This window comes from Hemiscyllium ocellatum, chromosome 11 (genome assembly GCF_020745735.1).
Source record: "Hemiscyllium ocellatum isolate sHemOce1 chromosome 11, sHemOce1.pat.X.cur, whole genome shotgun sequence".
In the NCBI taxonomy this organism is placed as follows: Eukaryota; Metazoa; Chordata; class Chondrichthyes; order Orectolobiformes; family Hemiscylliidae; genus Hemiscyllium; species Hemiscyllium ocellatum.
Window position 1 is genome coordinate 3,761,162 of NC_083411.1, and position 16,442 is coordinate 3,777,603.

Sequence of the window (16,442 nt, forward strand, 5' to 3'; positions counted from 1 at the left end):
CTCCCTCCTCCACCCTCCACCCCCCGATCTCCTGATCCTGACAGACATTCCACTTGTGATTGTAACAAAGTCAGCCAGCTGAACCTCATAGCGTGTAAGTTCCTTCATTGGGGATGTTGATCTGGTCCAATAAGGGAGCCCTGGCTGACAGATATAAACAGGAGTGTTCGAGATACTGACACTGTGGTGCCTGACTCTGTATGAGGCAGTACAATAGTCACGGTCCATTTATGTGTAAATTAAGAATTACTTGGTGATGGAGTACAAGCCTCTGTGTGGGTATTTCACCTCCAGGGGCCTGTGTAATTGCCTGTGTGCCAATAGGTGCCATGGGAACTTTCATCAAAGAGCTCACCTTTGCCAGCTCTGCTGTGTATGGCTGAGACTGCAGTGTCCCCTCCCAAAGTATCCCGGGAAACCCAACTACAGCCTGTTGGATATACCTCTGTGGCAGGAGATACAAATAGCACAGAGGAGAAAAGGGGGTTGTTGCAACTGAGAACTACAAAGCACCAAAACATAATTTTTGACTTGTTTAGAAACTTTTCATCATATTTCTGCCTCCAACATTACCCAGTGAACATGTCTAACTACGTTTCAAATTACTGTGTTTCCCAATGCGTGCGTGAACACTGCTGTCTGTAATTTGCACAGACCACATTTGGAGTTTTGTCTGCAGTTTTTGGGTCCTATATCTCAGGAAGGACCAACTGGCCTGGAGCGTATTCAGAGGCGGTTCATGAGGATGGTCCCAGGGAAGAAAAGCTCAATAAATAAGGAACATTTAAGGACTCTGAGTTGATTCTCGATGGAGTTTAGAAAGTTGAGGGGGATCTAACTGAAACATTCAGAATACTGAATGGCCTGATGTTCCATTGTTAGGAGAGACTAGGAAGCCAAGGGCAAAGCCTTAGAATAAAGGGAAGACCCTTTAGAATGGAGATGAGGAGAAATGTCTTCAGCCTGAGAGTGGGGAATCGATGGAATTCACTGCCACAGAAGGCTGGGGAGGCCTGGTCACTGAGTGTATTTAAGACGGAGATAGATAGGTTCTTGAGTATTAAGGGGATCAAGGGTTACGGGAGAAAGCCAGAAGAATGGGGTTGAGAAACCTATCAGCCATGATTGAATGGTGGAGCAGACTCAATGGGCTGAATGGCCTAATTTCTGCTCCAATGTCTTATGGTCTTATAGTATAATTCTAATGGAGTGAAATTATTTGCATTAATTTATATCATTTCCACTGATAGGACTTCAGGATTGAGAGTCGTTGTTATGCAAATACTATTCCAATGTTTCCTCCTTGACCACTAAATTACAATCCCATTTTGGGGAGCTTAAAGAGCCCTCAGTAAGGGAGACTTGAGTACGGAAACACCACAGTCCAGAAGGTGATGGAACAGTAATGGAGTTAATGATCCACATTTTTATTTATTTATAGATCACCCAACAATGTGTTTCAAAGCAAAGTGCCCATGAATTGTACACCTCGAGTTCCCAATGGACTTGACTCAGTCTGGAGGAGAAAGTGAGGTCTCCAGATGCTGGAGATCAGAGCTGAAAATGTGTTGCTGGAAAAGCGCAGCAGGCCAGGCAGCATCCAGGGAACAGGAAATTCGATGTTTCATGCATAAGCCCTTCCCGAATTTCCTGCTCCTTGGATGCTGCTTGGCCTGCTGTGCTTTTCCAGCAACACATTTTCAGATTTGACTCACTCTGCCATTCGTTTTATGAGGACAGCATCTCACCCTCAAGCTCCCTGAGAAATTGTTACCTTTGTGCACTCATTATACTTTAAATTTAGAGAGTTATAGGGTCATAAGGCGCATTGAGTCAAGCACTTAAAATGCCCGGGTATGGTAGGCTGTGGACCATCTATGAGTGAGTGGGAGTAGTGTGGTTTGGTGCTTGTTGGTCGGCATTGACATAGTGGGCTGAAGGGCCTGTTTCTTTGCTTGCTCTGCTTCAAGGAAAACCAGCCCAGTCTATCCTCATAACAGACCTTCATTTCCAGACAACTGAAATAATTCCACAGAGGCCGGTATTCTGTCACCAAGTCCCTCCTTATTTACACGCACCCCCCACCTGAAACTTCTACCCCCTGCCAGCACTGTCTCAGTGATTATAACAATGTCATATTCCCACATCCTGATCAAACTCTGAGATCATCCACCTTACCACTCAGGCTCCTTGTACTAAAATAGATACAATGCAGCTTCCCGTCCTTCCCATGTATTTGTCATGTCCATGTCTTCTCTGCGTAATGGGCTCATCTGGTATTCCTCAATATCTGATTGAACCATGGTCTTACGTTTACAGCTACTCTGTGCTCCACCCTCCTGCCAAATGAGTATAAAACATTCCCTAACAGCGTAAGCAAACCCCCCTCCCAGTGAGGATATTGAACCTATCCTGGTCCAGGGGAAACCCTGTACATGTCCCACTTACCCCACAACCTGTCCCATGGACAAGACTTTGAAACCCTCTCTCCTACACCATCCCTTTTCGTACACATTCACCTGACCTATTGTCTTATCCCTATATGCAGTGTGTGACACTGGAACTAATCCAGAGATTACAACCTTAGGAGTACCCTCAGTAACCATAGTCCCTCTTTCTAATCAGAACAAACTACAGTATAAACCACAAAAATAAGGACTTTTCACTCTGTCTCCCTCCTGGTCCGACTCTGTGTCCCGAAAGCTGGTTCCAAAGCAGCCAATCACCCCACTATTTCCCTGTGGGACTTCTCCATCTCCCTATTCAGAATGAAGTTTATTTTTCACTCTGCTCAGTGTAAGCTTCTCTCCACACAGACTTTGCTCCGAGACCCTGACTCCCAGTGAATATCCCAACACTGTGGCTTTTCTGAGATCTCGCTCTCTGCTTTGTAGCTGGCTGCTGATACTGGGCTTCAGGTCATCCTTGTTAAAGACTCTATCAACTCTGAACCAAAGAAGCACATATCCCCTCTTCCCTTCCGTGAATTCCAAGCTGCTCCGAAATCTCTGAAACAGATTCTCACTCTGGCTGTGCCTCACTCAGGCCGTGTCTCACTCAGGCCGTGTCTCACTCAGGCCGTGCCTCACTCAGGCCGTACCTCACTCAGGCCGTGCCTCACTCAGGCCGTGCCTCACTCTGGCCGTGCCTCACTCTGAGTGTGACCTCCTTCCTGATTACACAAAGTTTACTGTCACAGAAAGTTCGGACTGTGAGGTTGCACAACAAGTATACTGAGAAGATTTGTTCCTCCAGTCTCTTTGGCCCAGGAGGGAACAGTGAATACGGTGGAGTGTCATTCCAACAGACAGTAAGCTGTTCTGAGAGATTATGGAAATGTACTTTTTTCTCTTCTCATTTTGTGTCTCTTGACTCTCTCTGTTTTAATCTAATTTCTCTTGCTCTCTCTTTTCTATTAATGGGCCTGACTTTTCTTGAATTCATGCAAAATCTTTTCCTGTTCCTCTATGTCTGTCTGAATCATTAAGTTTCAGTTCTTTAGGCGATAGACTTGTGGGTCTAATCATTCACTAATGTCATGTTGTCCCTGCTGTTAGTAACTCATATTCCCATCAATTTACAGCAGACAGATTATATAGAGCTTGAGGGACAGAATACATTCTCACTGTTTCAACACAGGGTGCCACATGTACGATTGATCTTAATGGTGGTTGGAGTTGATGTCCTCAAGAGGTTTTAATGGAATATTGGAGTACAAATAAAAGGTTGCATGGTAAGTACTCACTGAAAATCTGTAAATAAAAAAAAATGTAATGGGAGTAGAGTGAGACTAACATTGACCCTTGGGTGACAGTTTGAGTTAACTTTGAAGAACTTTAGCTGATATTGTGGATGTCAGCCTTAATTCAGACCTTTGAATGAGAGATTTGTGAGTTCAAGTCTCACTGCGGAAACCTGACGCAGGGTTTCTGGCTGGGATAGAGACACACAGTTCTAGAACCAATTCAGAGTCATGATACCATGTCCAGGCACAGATCCTGAATTCTACAGGATTGGCCAAGTCTGGGGCTGGTGTTGGGCTTGGTAACCAATAACTGGCAGTTAGCATGAGAAGAAGGTGGGGCAGATGGAAGTTGTGGGTTTGATTTAAAGAGCAGGAAGAGGTGAGGAGGGGCAAGAGGAAGTGACCACGTCCATGTGGCTGGGCTGCCCCTCTCGGAAGCTGTATGTTAAAAGTGAGGGGTTCTATTTGCAGAGAGTGGCAGGAGCAGTCTGTACAACCTGATAGCAGGTGCCTGGCTGGAGATGGGAGGAACTGGCTGTGGCTGCAGTGTGATACCCAGGCAGGAGGCCACCAGATCCTGTACCCCCACTCCACCCCCAGCATTCAGACCAGCTCCACAGTCAACAGCTACATCATACCCCAAAACATGAGCACAGGACAATCACACAGATAGGATCAAAACCCAAGCCCCTCACACTGAGGACTCATATAGAGGCTGCATCTCATGGAGATAAGGTACTGACTCACTCACAGTGAGCAGCGTGACCTGGCCTCTCCCTCCCTGTTATCCTTGCAGGCTAAGGGAGTGTAGAGTGCAGATTTGAGTTGGTTGTTTGAAGGATTAGAGGGAACGCAGGAATGTTTCACCGAGAGGGTGGTGACATTCACCTCCTGGTTCAGTAGTTGATGAAAAACATACCTAGAGCTGCCCCTGAGGAGCTGGCAGTTCCTGGTTCGAAACCAGGAGCTGGTCAATGGGATTCGGATGGAGAGTTAGTTTATCCAGGCAATAGCAGCCATGATGGGCCGAAGTCCTCCTTCTGTTCTGTAGGGTTTCAATGGCTCCAACAGGGGTGCGCCACTCATCATTCTTGGGGAAGGGCTCTCATTGAACTCTGTTGATCACCATCTTTAAGATGTACGGGGATGGTCTGCTTTTTCATTTTTTATCATATTTTCATTTTATATGTTATCTGAACAGATTTTGGATATTGCACTTAGGAATAAAGGGATCAAAGAATATGGGGACAACTAGGAACAGGCTATTGAGTTAGAAGATCAGCCATGATCCTAATGAATAGGGGAGCATGTTCCAAGAGCAAATGGCCTAATCTTGCTCCTACTTTCTATATTTCTAGATTGCCTGCAAACTTCTATGCCATTGATTGGCCGGTAGTCTTGATGATACCAACATGGGTAGACCGATTTGGGGCAGGCCAGTTTGTGGCCTCTAGTGATCCACTGCAAGAAAGTGCTGAGCCAATCACCAATATGGATGAATATGCCAACTCCTGAGGTGGCATCATTATCAGCATTGATCATCTTCAGCACTCCCCCTGTCCCTGACTAACCCACTTCATGTGAGACCATAAGAGGAACTCTGTGGAGACTTAGCTATGAATAAAGGTCACCAAGCCTTTCCTGGGTGGGGTCTACTTTCAATTTTGATTGTGTACAATGATAAGGCCTAATTACAATGAAGACTTTGAGCCATGATCCCAGATCTACGAGTGTTTGTACTTTAATGGTCAAACTAGAGAAAGGATCATAGAGCCAAGAGTAGACCATTCAGTCCATTGAGGTAAAAGCAATGACTGTAGATGCTGGAAACCAGATTCTGGATCAGTGGTGCTGGAAGAGTACAGCAGTTCAGGCAGCATCCGAGGAGCAGCGAAATCGACGTTTTAGGCAAAAGCCTGAGCCTGCTCCACTATTCCAGCTCATGGCTGATCATTTACTTTAACACCATTTTCCTACACTGCCCTTCTCTGCCTTGATGACATTAATATCTCGAAACACACTGGTCTCCATATTGAACTGATTCAGTGACTGAACCTACACAGCCCTCTGGGATAGAGTATTCCAAAGGGGAAGGAATGGATTTTAAATTGGGAATTTGAAAACACTAGGAATCTGTGTGCCACCAGGTGTTCTAAAAGAGCTGATTAATGAGGTAGAGGATGCATTGGTATTAATTTTCCAAAATTCCAAAGATTCTAGAAAACTTTCATCAGACCAGAAAGCAGCAAATATAACTGCTCTGCTAAAGAAAGGAGGGAAGCGAAAAACAGGAAATTCAGGAAGACTTCGCATGATGTCCGTCACAGGAAAGGTGTTAGAATTGATCATTAAGGAGATTATATGCGGATTGTTGGAAAAACTGACAAAAGTCAGGAAGAGTCAACATGGTTTCATGGAATGGAAATTGTGTTGAACCAAATGACTAGAATTCTTTGCAGGATAACATGCACTGTGGATAAAGAGCTAATCAAGGTGTTGTCTTTAGATTTGCATTTAACGTGCCACAATAAGAGTTATTTTTGAAAATTAAAATTCATGTGTAAGCAGTAACATGCAGAGGAACCTCAATTATCCAGCATTCGGTTATCTGAATATTGGGTTATCCGGCAAGATTGCAAGGTCCCAATACTCGGCTAAACTACATTATCCGGCATTCAATTAACTGATCGAAATACTCCCTAACGATGTACTTTGGATAATCGAGGTTCCTCTGTATTTACATTGATAGAAGTTTGGCAGGCTAGGAAAAAACAGAGTATATAGACATGATTTGGAGATGCCGGTGTTGGACTGGAGTGTACAAAGTTAAAAATCACACAACACCAGGTTATAGTCCAACAGGTTTACTTGGAAGCACTAGCTTTCGGAGCGCTGCACCTGATGAAAGAGCAGCGCTCCGAAAGCTAGTGCTTCCAAATAATCCTGTTAGACTATAACTTGGTGTTGTGTGATTTTTAACTATACAGAAATGGATTTTTGTCTGATAGGCAGGAGTAGCGATGATACTGAGCCGGTGTGCGAACATTTGTCTGATGAAGTATAATGTCGGAGAATGAGAAGTTGCTCACTGTCTGGGGAGGAATAACAAATCCAGAAATGCTGAGGGGTTTAGGTGTTCCAGCACTTGAGTTGGAAAAAGCTGGTATGTAGGTACAGCTTATAACCAAGAAGGTGATTGAGATGATGCCTTTTCTGAGTAAGGAGGTTATGTTTCAGTTAAACAGACATTGGTGAGACCACACCTTGAATACTGTGTACAATTGTGGCCTCCTTTTTTAAGGAAGATTGTAAATACACTGGAGACAGTTAAGAAAGTTTTCTACTTAAATACCTGGAGTGATGGGATATTTTACAGATATTGAAAGGATTCAGAATTAGGGGATATCATTTTAAAACTGAACGGCCACCTTTTGAGGACAGAGCTCAGGAGCATTTCTTTTCTCATAGATGCCCTACGTTGTGGAAGTAGGCCATTCGACCCATTGAGCCCACACCAACCCTCTGAACCACAGCTGCAAATGTGTTGCTGGTCAAAGCACAGCAGGTTAGGCAGCATCTCAGGAATAGAGAATTCGACGTTTCGAGCATAAGATGAAGGGCTTATGCTCGAAACGTCGAATTCTCTATTCCTGAGATGCTGCCTAACCTGCTGTGCTTTGACCAGCAACACATTTGCAGCTGTGATCTCCAGCATCTGCAGACCTCATTTTTTACCCTCTGAACCACATCCCACTCAATCCCTGTAACCCCATAGCTAACCCCTCCTAGCCTGCACAGGGAGAATGTGCAAACTCCACACAGATAGTCACCCAAGGCTGGCACTGTGAGTCAGCAGTATTAACCACTGAGTCACCATGCCATGGGGTTGTTTACATTTTAAACCAAGTAGACTGATTGATTACTCAGAGTGATGCCCTGAGAAATGATCCAGAGAGTGGGCTATTTTGTTGAGTTGAGGTAGGTGCAGTGTGTGTGTGTGTGTATGTATATATATATATACATTTCGTTCTCTTTGCCAAAGCCTTGGCTATTAGTGTCAAACACAATGTCCCTTTGGCAAAGCCATATTGACTTCGCAAACTATGTAATGATTTTCAAAATATATTGCTACTACTTCCTTAAAAGTGACTGGGGAGGGTAAGATTGGTTAGCTCAATTGGCTGGATGGCTGGATGGCTGATTTGCAATGCAAATACCAAAGTAACAAGTTTGATTCCTCAATTGACTGAGATTACCATGAAGGCCTCACCTCAACCCTGCCCATCACCTGAGGCATGATAACCCTCAGATTAAACTCACCACCAGTCAACTCTCTAATGAGAGAATAGTCCTTTGGCCCTCTGGGATTATGGTGTCTTCACATTTATATAAGTGATTCCAGAATTTACTCAATGATAGATGTTAGGCTAACTGACTGTAGTTTCCGTCCTTTCTTGAATAAAAGTTTTATGTTTGCAGCTTTCTGAGTTGCTGGGACCCTTTGAGATTCTAAGAGACTTTAATAGGTTACAGCTGATGTGCCCACCCTATCCAGCAGGTCATCACCTCCAGGGGATTCGGCAGTGTTTAGTGTCATTCCTTTCCCTACTATCGATTCTCGAGTGATAGTGGCCATTGTAGTACCTCCTCCACTTTTCCCAGTTGATTTTCTAGTACTTTTGAGATGCTTCGCACTGTGAAGACAGGTAGAAAATACTTATTCAAAATATTTGCCATTTCCCAGTTTCTCATTATTAATGGCTGCTCTCATAGATACTGGTCTTTCCTGCACCTTCTTCTTCTGATGAACTGTTACTAATCCTGAACTTGACTCGTTCCTAGATCCACATCTGTCTTCTGGGTCATACAGTGTAGGGTGCTCGAGACCACCATGACATGTACCATCTTCACAGGAATACTCATTCATTCACAGAGTGTGGGCACCCACGTGGGATCAGGCTAGGTCAGCAGTTATTGCTTATCCCTGATCTCATTAAGAGTCACCCTCATTATTGTAGATCTGGAGTCACATGTAGTCCCAGATCAGAGAAGGATAGCAGATTTCCTTCTCTAAAAGGGGATGAGAGAGATAGATGAGCTGTTACAAATCAATAGTCGTACATTGTACATCATTCCTTTAAAATTAGCTTTTCATCCCAGATGCAATTTCAATGCGATAGCCCACAATCCCTGGGATATTGCAACATCTTTAAGTGCCCAATCTTGAACAGACCATTAGCTCCACTAATCCTAATCACATGATGGATGAAACCTCGATAGTTCATGCAGCACAGTGGCTCAGTGGTCAGCACTGCTGCCTCACAGTGCCAGGGACCCGGGTTTGATTCCAGCCTCAGGTGACTCGCTGTTTGAATTTGCATGTTCTCCCTGTGTTTGTGTGGGAGTGCTCTGGTTTCCTCCAACAGTCCAAAGAGGTGCAGGCTAGGTAGACTGGCTGTGCTAAATTGTCCTGTTGTGTGCAGGCGAGGTGGGTTAGCTGTGGGGAGACAGAGATTGTGTGGGATGTTGGTTGGAGGGTTGGTGAGGACTAAATGGGCTGAATGTCCTACCTTCCATACAGGAGGGATTCTATAAAAATAGCTGCACATTCTTCATGACAGCAATGACTGATGGCCAACCGTAACTTTGTGATGTGCTTTTGATTGATCTGTTCCAATGTGGATTCCTAGAGTACCCAGACAGACTGCAGACTAGCCATTCTCAAACAAGTACGATTGACATTGACAGAAAGGCAGCAATGCAATGTGAAAACGATGTTTTATTGTTTGACTCATGATGATCGTTGATCGATGGTATGTACCAACTGTTCTGTTAGACCATTTCACTGAGAATAGTGAGGTGACAATGTGATATGGATCACTTTCCAGTTGGCACACATGACTTGGAACAGTTTGCCAATGAACTGCTGTCAGACACTATCCATTGTGTGTGCCAAACACATCGAAATGAGTGCTCATCATGACAGCGATAGTTCCACAGGCACAAATTCCTCCATTGTTATTAAGTGCTTGGAGAGGTTAGTCATGGTTTACAATAACTCTAGCCTCCCTGCCCCAATCCCTTGCAATTCACCTCTTGTCACAACAACTTCACGGCACACACCATCTCCCTGGTCTTACACTCATCCCTGGAGCACCTTGATAATAAGAATAGCTACATCAGGCTCCTACCTACTGACCACAGCTCCACCTTCAACACCATAACTGCAACCAAACTAATCTCCAAACTCTGAGACCTCGGTCTTGGCTCTGCCCTCTGTAACTGGATCCTCAGCTTCTTGACTCCTAGACTGCAATCAGTGAGGATAGACAACTGCACCTCCTCCATGATAATCCTCAACACCAACATCCAGAAAGGATGCATACTCAGCCTCCATTTATACTCCCTATACACTCATGATTGTGTGGCCAAATTTCATCCAAACTCCATCTACAAGTTTGCTGACAACACATGTGTTGTAGGCCAGATCTCAAACAATGATGAGATAGAATGCAGGACACAAATTGGGTATTGTGGTGCTAAAATAACAATCTCTACCTCAATGCCAGCAATATGGAAGAGCTTGTCATTGACTTCAGGAAGCAGGGACAAGGGTACAGCCCTATCTATATCAGTGGGCCTGAGGTGGATGTGATCACGTTTCTGGGAATGATGATCACCAACAATCTGTCCTGGTCCACCTACATCAATGCAACAGTCAAGAAGGCACAATAGCTCTACTTCCTCAGGACACAAAGGAAATTCGGCATGTCCGTAAAGACTCTTACCAGTTTTTACAGACACACCACAGAAAACATTCTATCCGGGTGCATCATGGCTTGGTATGGCAGCTGCTGCAGAGAGTTGTGAACACAGCCCAGTTCATCCCACAAACCAGCCTTCCATCCATTGACTCCATCTATACTTCTTGCTGCATTGGAAAGGCAATCGACCTAATCAAAGACCCCTCCCACCCTGGTTATAATCTCTTCCACCCTATCCCATCAGGCAAAAGTTTAAATACACAGACCAACAGATCCAAGGTCAGCTTCTTCCCTGCAGTTATTAGACTCCTGAACAGACTTCTCAAATTTCATATTTAATGTTGTTCTTGCTCTTTGTGCACCTTCTCTGCAGCTGTAACATTGTATTCCTCACTCTGTTCTATTAATCTAATGCACTTTGTACAGTATGATCTGCCTGTACTGCACACAAAACAAACTTTTCACTCTACCTAGGTGCATGTAGCAATAATAAATCAAATCCAGTCAAAACGTAAAAGGTTAATCAAACCACTATTTTAGTGGTGAACTCTGCAACATTTGCATCAATTTTTACTGTCTTTAAAACCAGGTGAAATAGTAACAGGAATGCCTGCTCCACTAGTCAATATGATCGTGGCTAATCTGATATTCCTCATATCCACTTTCCTACATTTCTCCATAAGCCGTGATTCTGATTTAAATACGTACAAGGACTCTGCCTCCACAGCTCTCTGTAGTAAGCAGTTACAAAGACTCACAACCCTCTGAGAGAAGAAATTCCTCCTCATCTTAATCCCACAATGGTGCCCCTTTATTCTGAATCGGTGCCCTCTGGTTCTAGATTCTCCCGTGAGGGGAAACAGCCTCTCAGCATTGACCCTGGCAAGTCCCTGAGGAATGCTGTAGGTTTCAATGAGATTGCCTCTCATTCTTGTAAACTCAGTTGAGAGAGGGACCAGACTGGCAGCTTAACTTTCCAGGAGTTAGATGTTTCAGGTGAGTCAGAGAGAGATGTAAAAAAGATGGGAAAGTTGGGTCTCTGATAAGGGAGAATACCACAGCTGTCCTGAGGGAGGACATATTGGAGGGCTTATCCAGCAAGGCATTGTGGGTAGAGTTCAGGAATTGGAAGGTGGCAATCACTTTGATGGGATTGTACTCCAGGCCTCCCAACTGTCAGCAGACAATAGAGGAACAGAAATGTGGACAGATTATGGAAAAATGTGAAAATAATAGAGTTGTTGTGCTGTGTGATTTTAACTCCCCCTATATTAACTGAGACTCTCGAAGAGCCAGGGGCTTGGATGGGAGTGAATTTGTCATTTGAGTCCAGGATGGTCTTCTTGAAACAATATGTCACGAGTTCTCAATGAGGAAAGGGGCCGTACTAGACCTGATGATGAGGAAGGAGCTTTGTGAGTTGATCGAGGTTTCAATGGGGCAGCATTTCAGGAATAGTGACCATAATCTGTAACTTTAATTGACTTATGGATAAAAGTAAGAGTGGTCCTCAGGTGAAAGTACTGGAGGCTAGTAGTTCATCAGGAATGATGAAGGGCTTATGCCCGAAACGTCAACTCACCTGCTCCTCAGGTGCTGCCTGGCCTGCTGTGCTTTTCCAGCAACACACTCTCGACTCTGATCTCCAGCATCTGCAGTCCTCACTTTCTCCTAAACTGGGGAAGACTAACTACCACAACATTAGGCAGGTATTGAACAATGAAGATTGAATCGGGTTGTTTGAGGGTAAATCCAAATCTAGAATGTGGAATCTTTTAGAAGCCAATTAATTAGAGTTCAGGACAAACATGTTCCTGTGAAAATGAGGGATAAGATTGGCAAAATTCGGAAACACTGAATGACAGGAGAAATTGAGAGCATTGTCAAAAAGAAAAAGGAGGCATAAGTAAAGTTGAGAAAACTGAAGACAGACAGTGCCCCTGAAGAATACAAAGACAGCAGGAAAGAACTCAAACAATGGATTAGGGTAGCTAAAACAGGATTGAGGAAAATCCCAAGGCATTTTATATATATATCAGGAGCAAGAGGGTTCCTAGGGGAAGGGTTGGTCCATTCGAAAACAAGACATGGAGGTGCCAGCATTGGACTGGGATGGACAAAGTCAGAAGTCACACAACATCAGGTTATAGTCCAACAGGTTTATTTACAATCACAAGCTTCTGGTGCACTGCTCCTTTGTCAGGTTAAATGGAGAGAAGCGCACAGGCTCAGAATATACAGGCAAGATAATGGCATGATGATTCTGGGTAATTAAGAGTTTCAATGGCTCAAAAACAAAGGAGGGCATTTATGTGTGAAGCCAGAGGAGGTTGGTGAGGTCCTTAACGAATATATGCATCGGTAATCACACAGAAGAAGGACTTGGTGAATGTTTCGGGAGAGGTACGTTAATATTCAGGGGATGTCAGTGTAAAAAAGGAGGAAGTATTTAGGGTTTTGAAAAGTTTTGAGGTAGACAACCACCACAACCTGATGGGAATAGATAGTCGGAATATTTTTCCCAGGGTAGAAATGCCAATTGATAGAAACCGAGATTGCTGGATAGACTCAGCAGGTCTGGCAGCACCTGTGGAGACAAAGCAGAGTTAACGTTTCAATTCCAGTGACCCTTCCTCAGAACACTGAGGAAATTCAGAGAGAGGGTCACTTGACCCGAAATGTTAACTCTGCTTTCTCTTCACAGATGCTGCCAGACCTGCTGAGCTTTTCCAGCAATTTCTGTTTCTGTCTCTGATTAACAACACCTGCAATACTTTCAGTTTTTATTTAGAAATGTCAATTACTAGGGCACATAAGTTTAAGATAAAAAGGGGCAAATTTAAAGGAGATGTGAGAGGCAGTTTTGTTTAGACAAGTGCCCAGAATGCACTGCCTGAGGAGCAGTTGGAGGTGGATACAATACCAATGTTTCAGCAGCATCTTGACAGATATATGAATATAGAGAGAGAATATGGGAATATGGATGGTATAAAGGCAAAAAGCTTTTAGTTTAGAAAGGCATCGTGTTTCAGCGCCATCTTGATGGGCAGAAGGGCCTGTTCCTGTGCGATACTGTTCTTTGTTCTTTGATTTGCTCTTCAGTGAGTACAGCTCCTACCAGTCTTACCTTTGCTCATAACACAACCCCTCCATACCGGGGATCCCCTGTTGAGTTATACCTTACAGAAGGGAACTACTCAGCTGACAGTGCTGGTGTTAGCTCTTCAATGAGGGGGCTGTTGCCAATTTCTGAATCTCCTGTCCTTTCTTTCCAGCACCATTTACAGTACCACAGATACTGAACCAGTCCACATACAAATGCAGCAAGATCCGGACAATATCCAGGCTTGTGCTAAAAGGTGGTGAGTAAAGTATGTGCAAAACCAATGCCAGTCAATGACTATTTCAACAAGAGAGAGCCTGATCATCATCCCTTGACATTCAATCGCATTACCATGATTAGATCTCCCACTATCAACATCCTGGTCATTACTACTGAACAGAAATTGATATGGACAGTGGGCTTGGTGACGTTGTGCAATGATAACAGCTTCTCTCTCAATGTTAGTCAAACTAAAGAGCTGATCATTGACTTCAGGAAGGAAAAGGAGAACACACCCCCATCTACACCAACATAGCAGATGGAGAGTCATGTTCCTCAGAGTGACGATAACTGACAACCTGTCCTGGCCTTCCCACATAGATGTGATGGTCAAGAAGGTACAACAACACCTCTTCTCCCTCAGGCAGCTCAGGGAATTTGGAATGTCCTTAAGGACCCTCACTCACATTTACAGATGCACCATTGAGAGTGTACTGTCCGGGTGTATAACAGCCTCGTATAGCAACTGCTCTGCCCAGGACAGTAAGAACCTCCAGAAGATGGTCTGCACAGCCCAGACCATCACAGAAACCGACCTCCCATCCACGGACTCCATTTACACAGCTCACTGCCGCAGAAAGGCTGCCAACATCATCAAAGACCCCTCCCACCTGAGGAATGCTCTCCTCCAACCTCTTCTGTCAGGCAAGAGATACAGAAGCTTGAACACACGCACCAACAGGTTCAGGAACAACTTCTTCCCGGCTGTTATTGGGCTGATAAGTGGACTCTCTAACTTCAAATAATGCTGATCTTGCTAATGTTGATCTCGCCGAGCACAGGTCCTGCGCGATGTATTCCTGTACGCCTCTGTCTAGCTTTTTACACCCACGATCTCTATGTCATTGCTTACAATGATCTGCCTGGACCGATTGTGAACAAAGCTTTTCACTGTACTTTAGGTACACATGACAATAAACCAATCAAATATAAATATATTGGCTACAAGAGCTGGTCAAAAGCTAGGAATTCTGAAGTAATTAACTCACCTCCTGCCTCTCCAAAGTTGGTCCATTAACTACAAGACACAACCCAGGAGGGTGATGGAATACTCCCCACTTGCCCTGGATGGGGGCAGCTCCAACAACACTCAAAAAGCTTGACCCTATCCAGGACAAAACAGCTGCTTCATTGCCACCACATCCACAAATATCCCCTCCCTCCACCAACGACGCTCAGTCACTACTATCTACAAGGTGCACTGCAGGAATTCACCAAGTAGCCTTTGCTTATACCTTCCAAATCCACAACCACTTTTATATAGAAGAACAAGGGCAGCAGATATATGGCTGAAAATGTGTTGCTGGAAAAGTGCAGCAGGTCAGGCAGCATCCAAGGAGCAGGAGAACCGACATTTCGGGCATGAGCCCTGCCTCATTCCTGAAGAAGGGCTCATGCTCCTTGGATGCTGCCTGACCTGTTGCGCTTTTCCAGCAACACATTTTCAGCTCTAATCTCCAGCATCTGCAGACCTCACTTTCTCCCAGCAGATAAATGGGAACACCACCCCCTGCAAGTTCCCCTCCCAGCCACTCCCCATCCTGACTTGGAAATATATCACCGTTCCTTCACTGTCGTTGGGTCAGAATCCTGGAATTCCCTCCCTAAGGGCATTGTGGGTCAACCCACAGCATAGGGACTGGAATGGTTCAAAAAGGCAGCTCACCCCCCACCTTCTCAAGGGGCAACTAGGGACAGGCAATAAATACTGGGCTCAGCCAGCGATGCTCACATCCCATAAGTGAATTAAGAAAAAGAATTATGTCCCCTTTCATTTTTTGGTTCATTATTTTGACAATTCTGAGATCAGTCTGGGAGGGAGAACATTTCTGCAAAGTTGCTTGTCTCGAAATTACATTAAGGTGGTTACCTGGGAAACGACAGACCTAGCATTCATTAATCCTTTAATTTCATTCTTCAAAATGTTAGCAAAATATGGAAGGAATGGTGCAGAAGAATAATTAGGTGCAATGCAGTGAAGAAGTACTAAATACACAGTTTCAAAATCTAATAACACTTTATGAAATTTATCCACTCACTGCCTATTTTCTGCTGACAAATTGCCATTCGTTCCATACACAAAACAGTAAGACAGAAACAGACAGCTTGAGCAGCAATTTGAATCCAACTATGACCCCAGTCACTGCTTAAGTTAGCAATGCATTTAGTTAATGATGGAGGCCTTACATTTATTTGCTTCAGCAAGTACATTAGCGTTCAGGCCTAGGGAACAACTGTTTGCAGGATCTGCAATTTTAACACAAGTATTAACCTTTTTTTAAAATGCTCACTAGCCACACATAATACCAGGCAGGGAAATTCAGTACTGGCATGAGGTGGATTCATAGCTGCTAGGATCATAGAAAGTTTAACATTGTCTAAAGAAACTACCCATGTGTCATTAAAAAAAAACAAATAAGAGAAGCTCAATTAAAATGTCCACTCCACTGAGTCTACTCTGCCATCTAATGAGATCATCTTCCACATCAACAGCACTTCTGACCCCATCCCATATTGCTTTAATTGACACAGTGCACAATATTCATCTCTC

General features: G+C 44.2%; 1 long non-coding RNA gene across 1 annotated transcript; it reads left to right on the plus strand.

Annotated features, from left to right (window-relative positions):
• The first annotated feature begins 3,259 nt into the window (after window positions 1-3,259).
• On the plus strand, window positions 3,260-14,805 carry LOC132820083 (uncharacterized). The gene is made up of 3 exons (XR_009645169.1): window positions 3,260-3,310; window positions 3,640-3,733; window positions 13,785-14,805. It is a non-coding gene; the product is annotated as an uncharacterized LOC132820083 (long non-coding RNA).
• The last annotated feature ends 1,637 nt before the right edge of the window (window positions 14,806-16,442 follow it).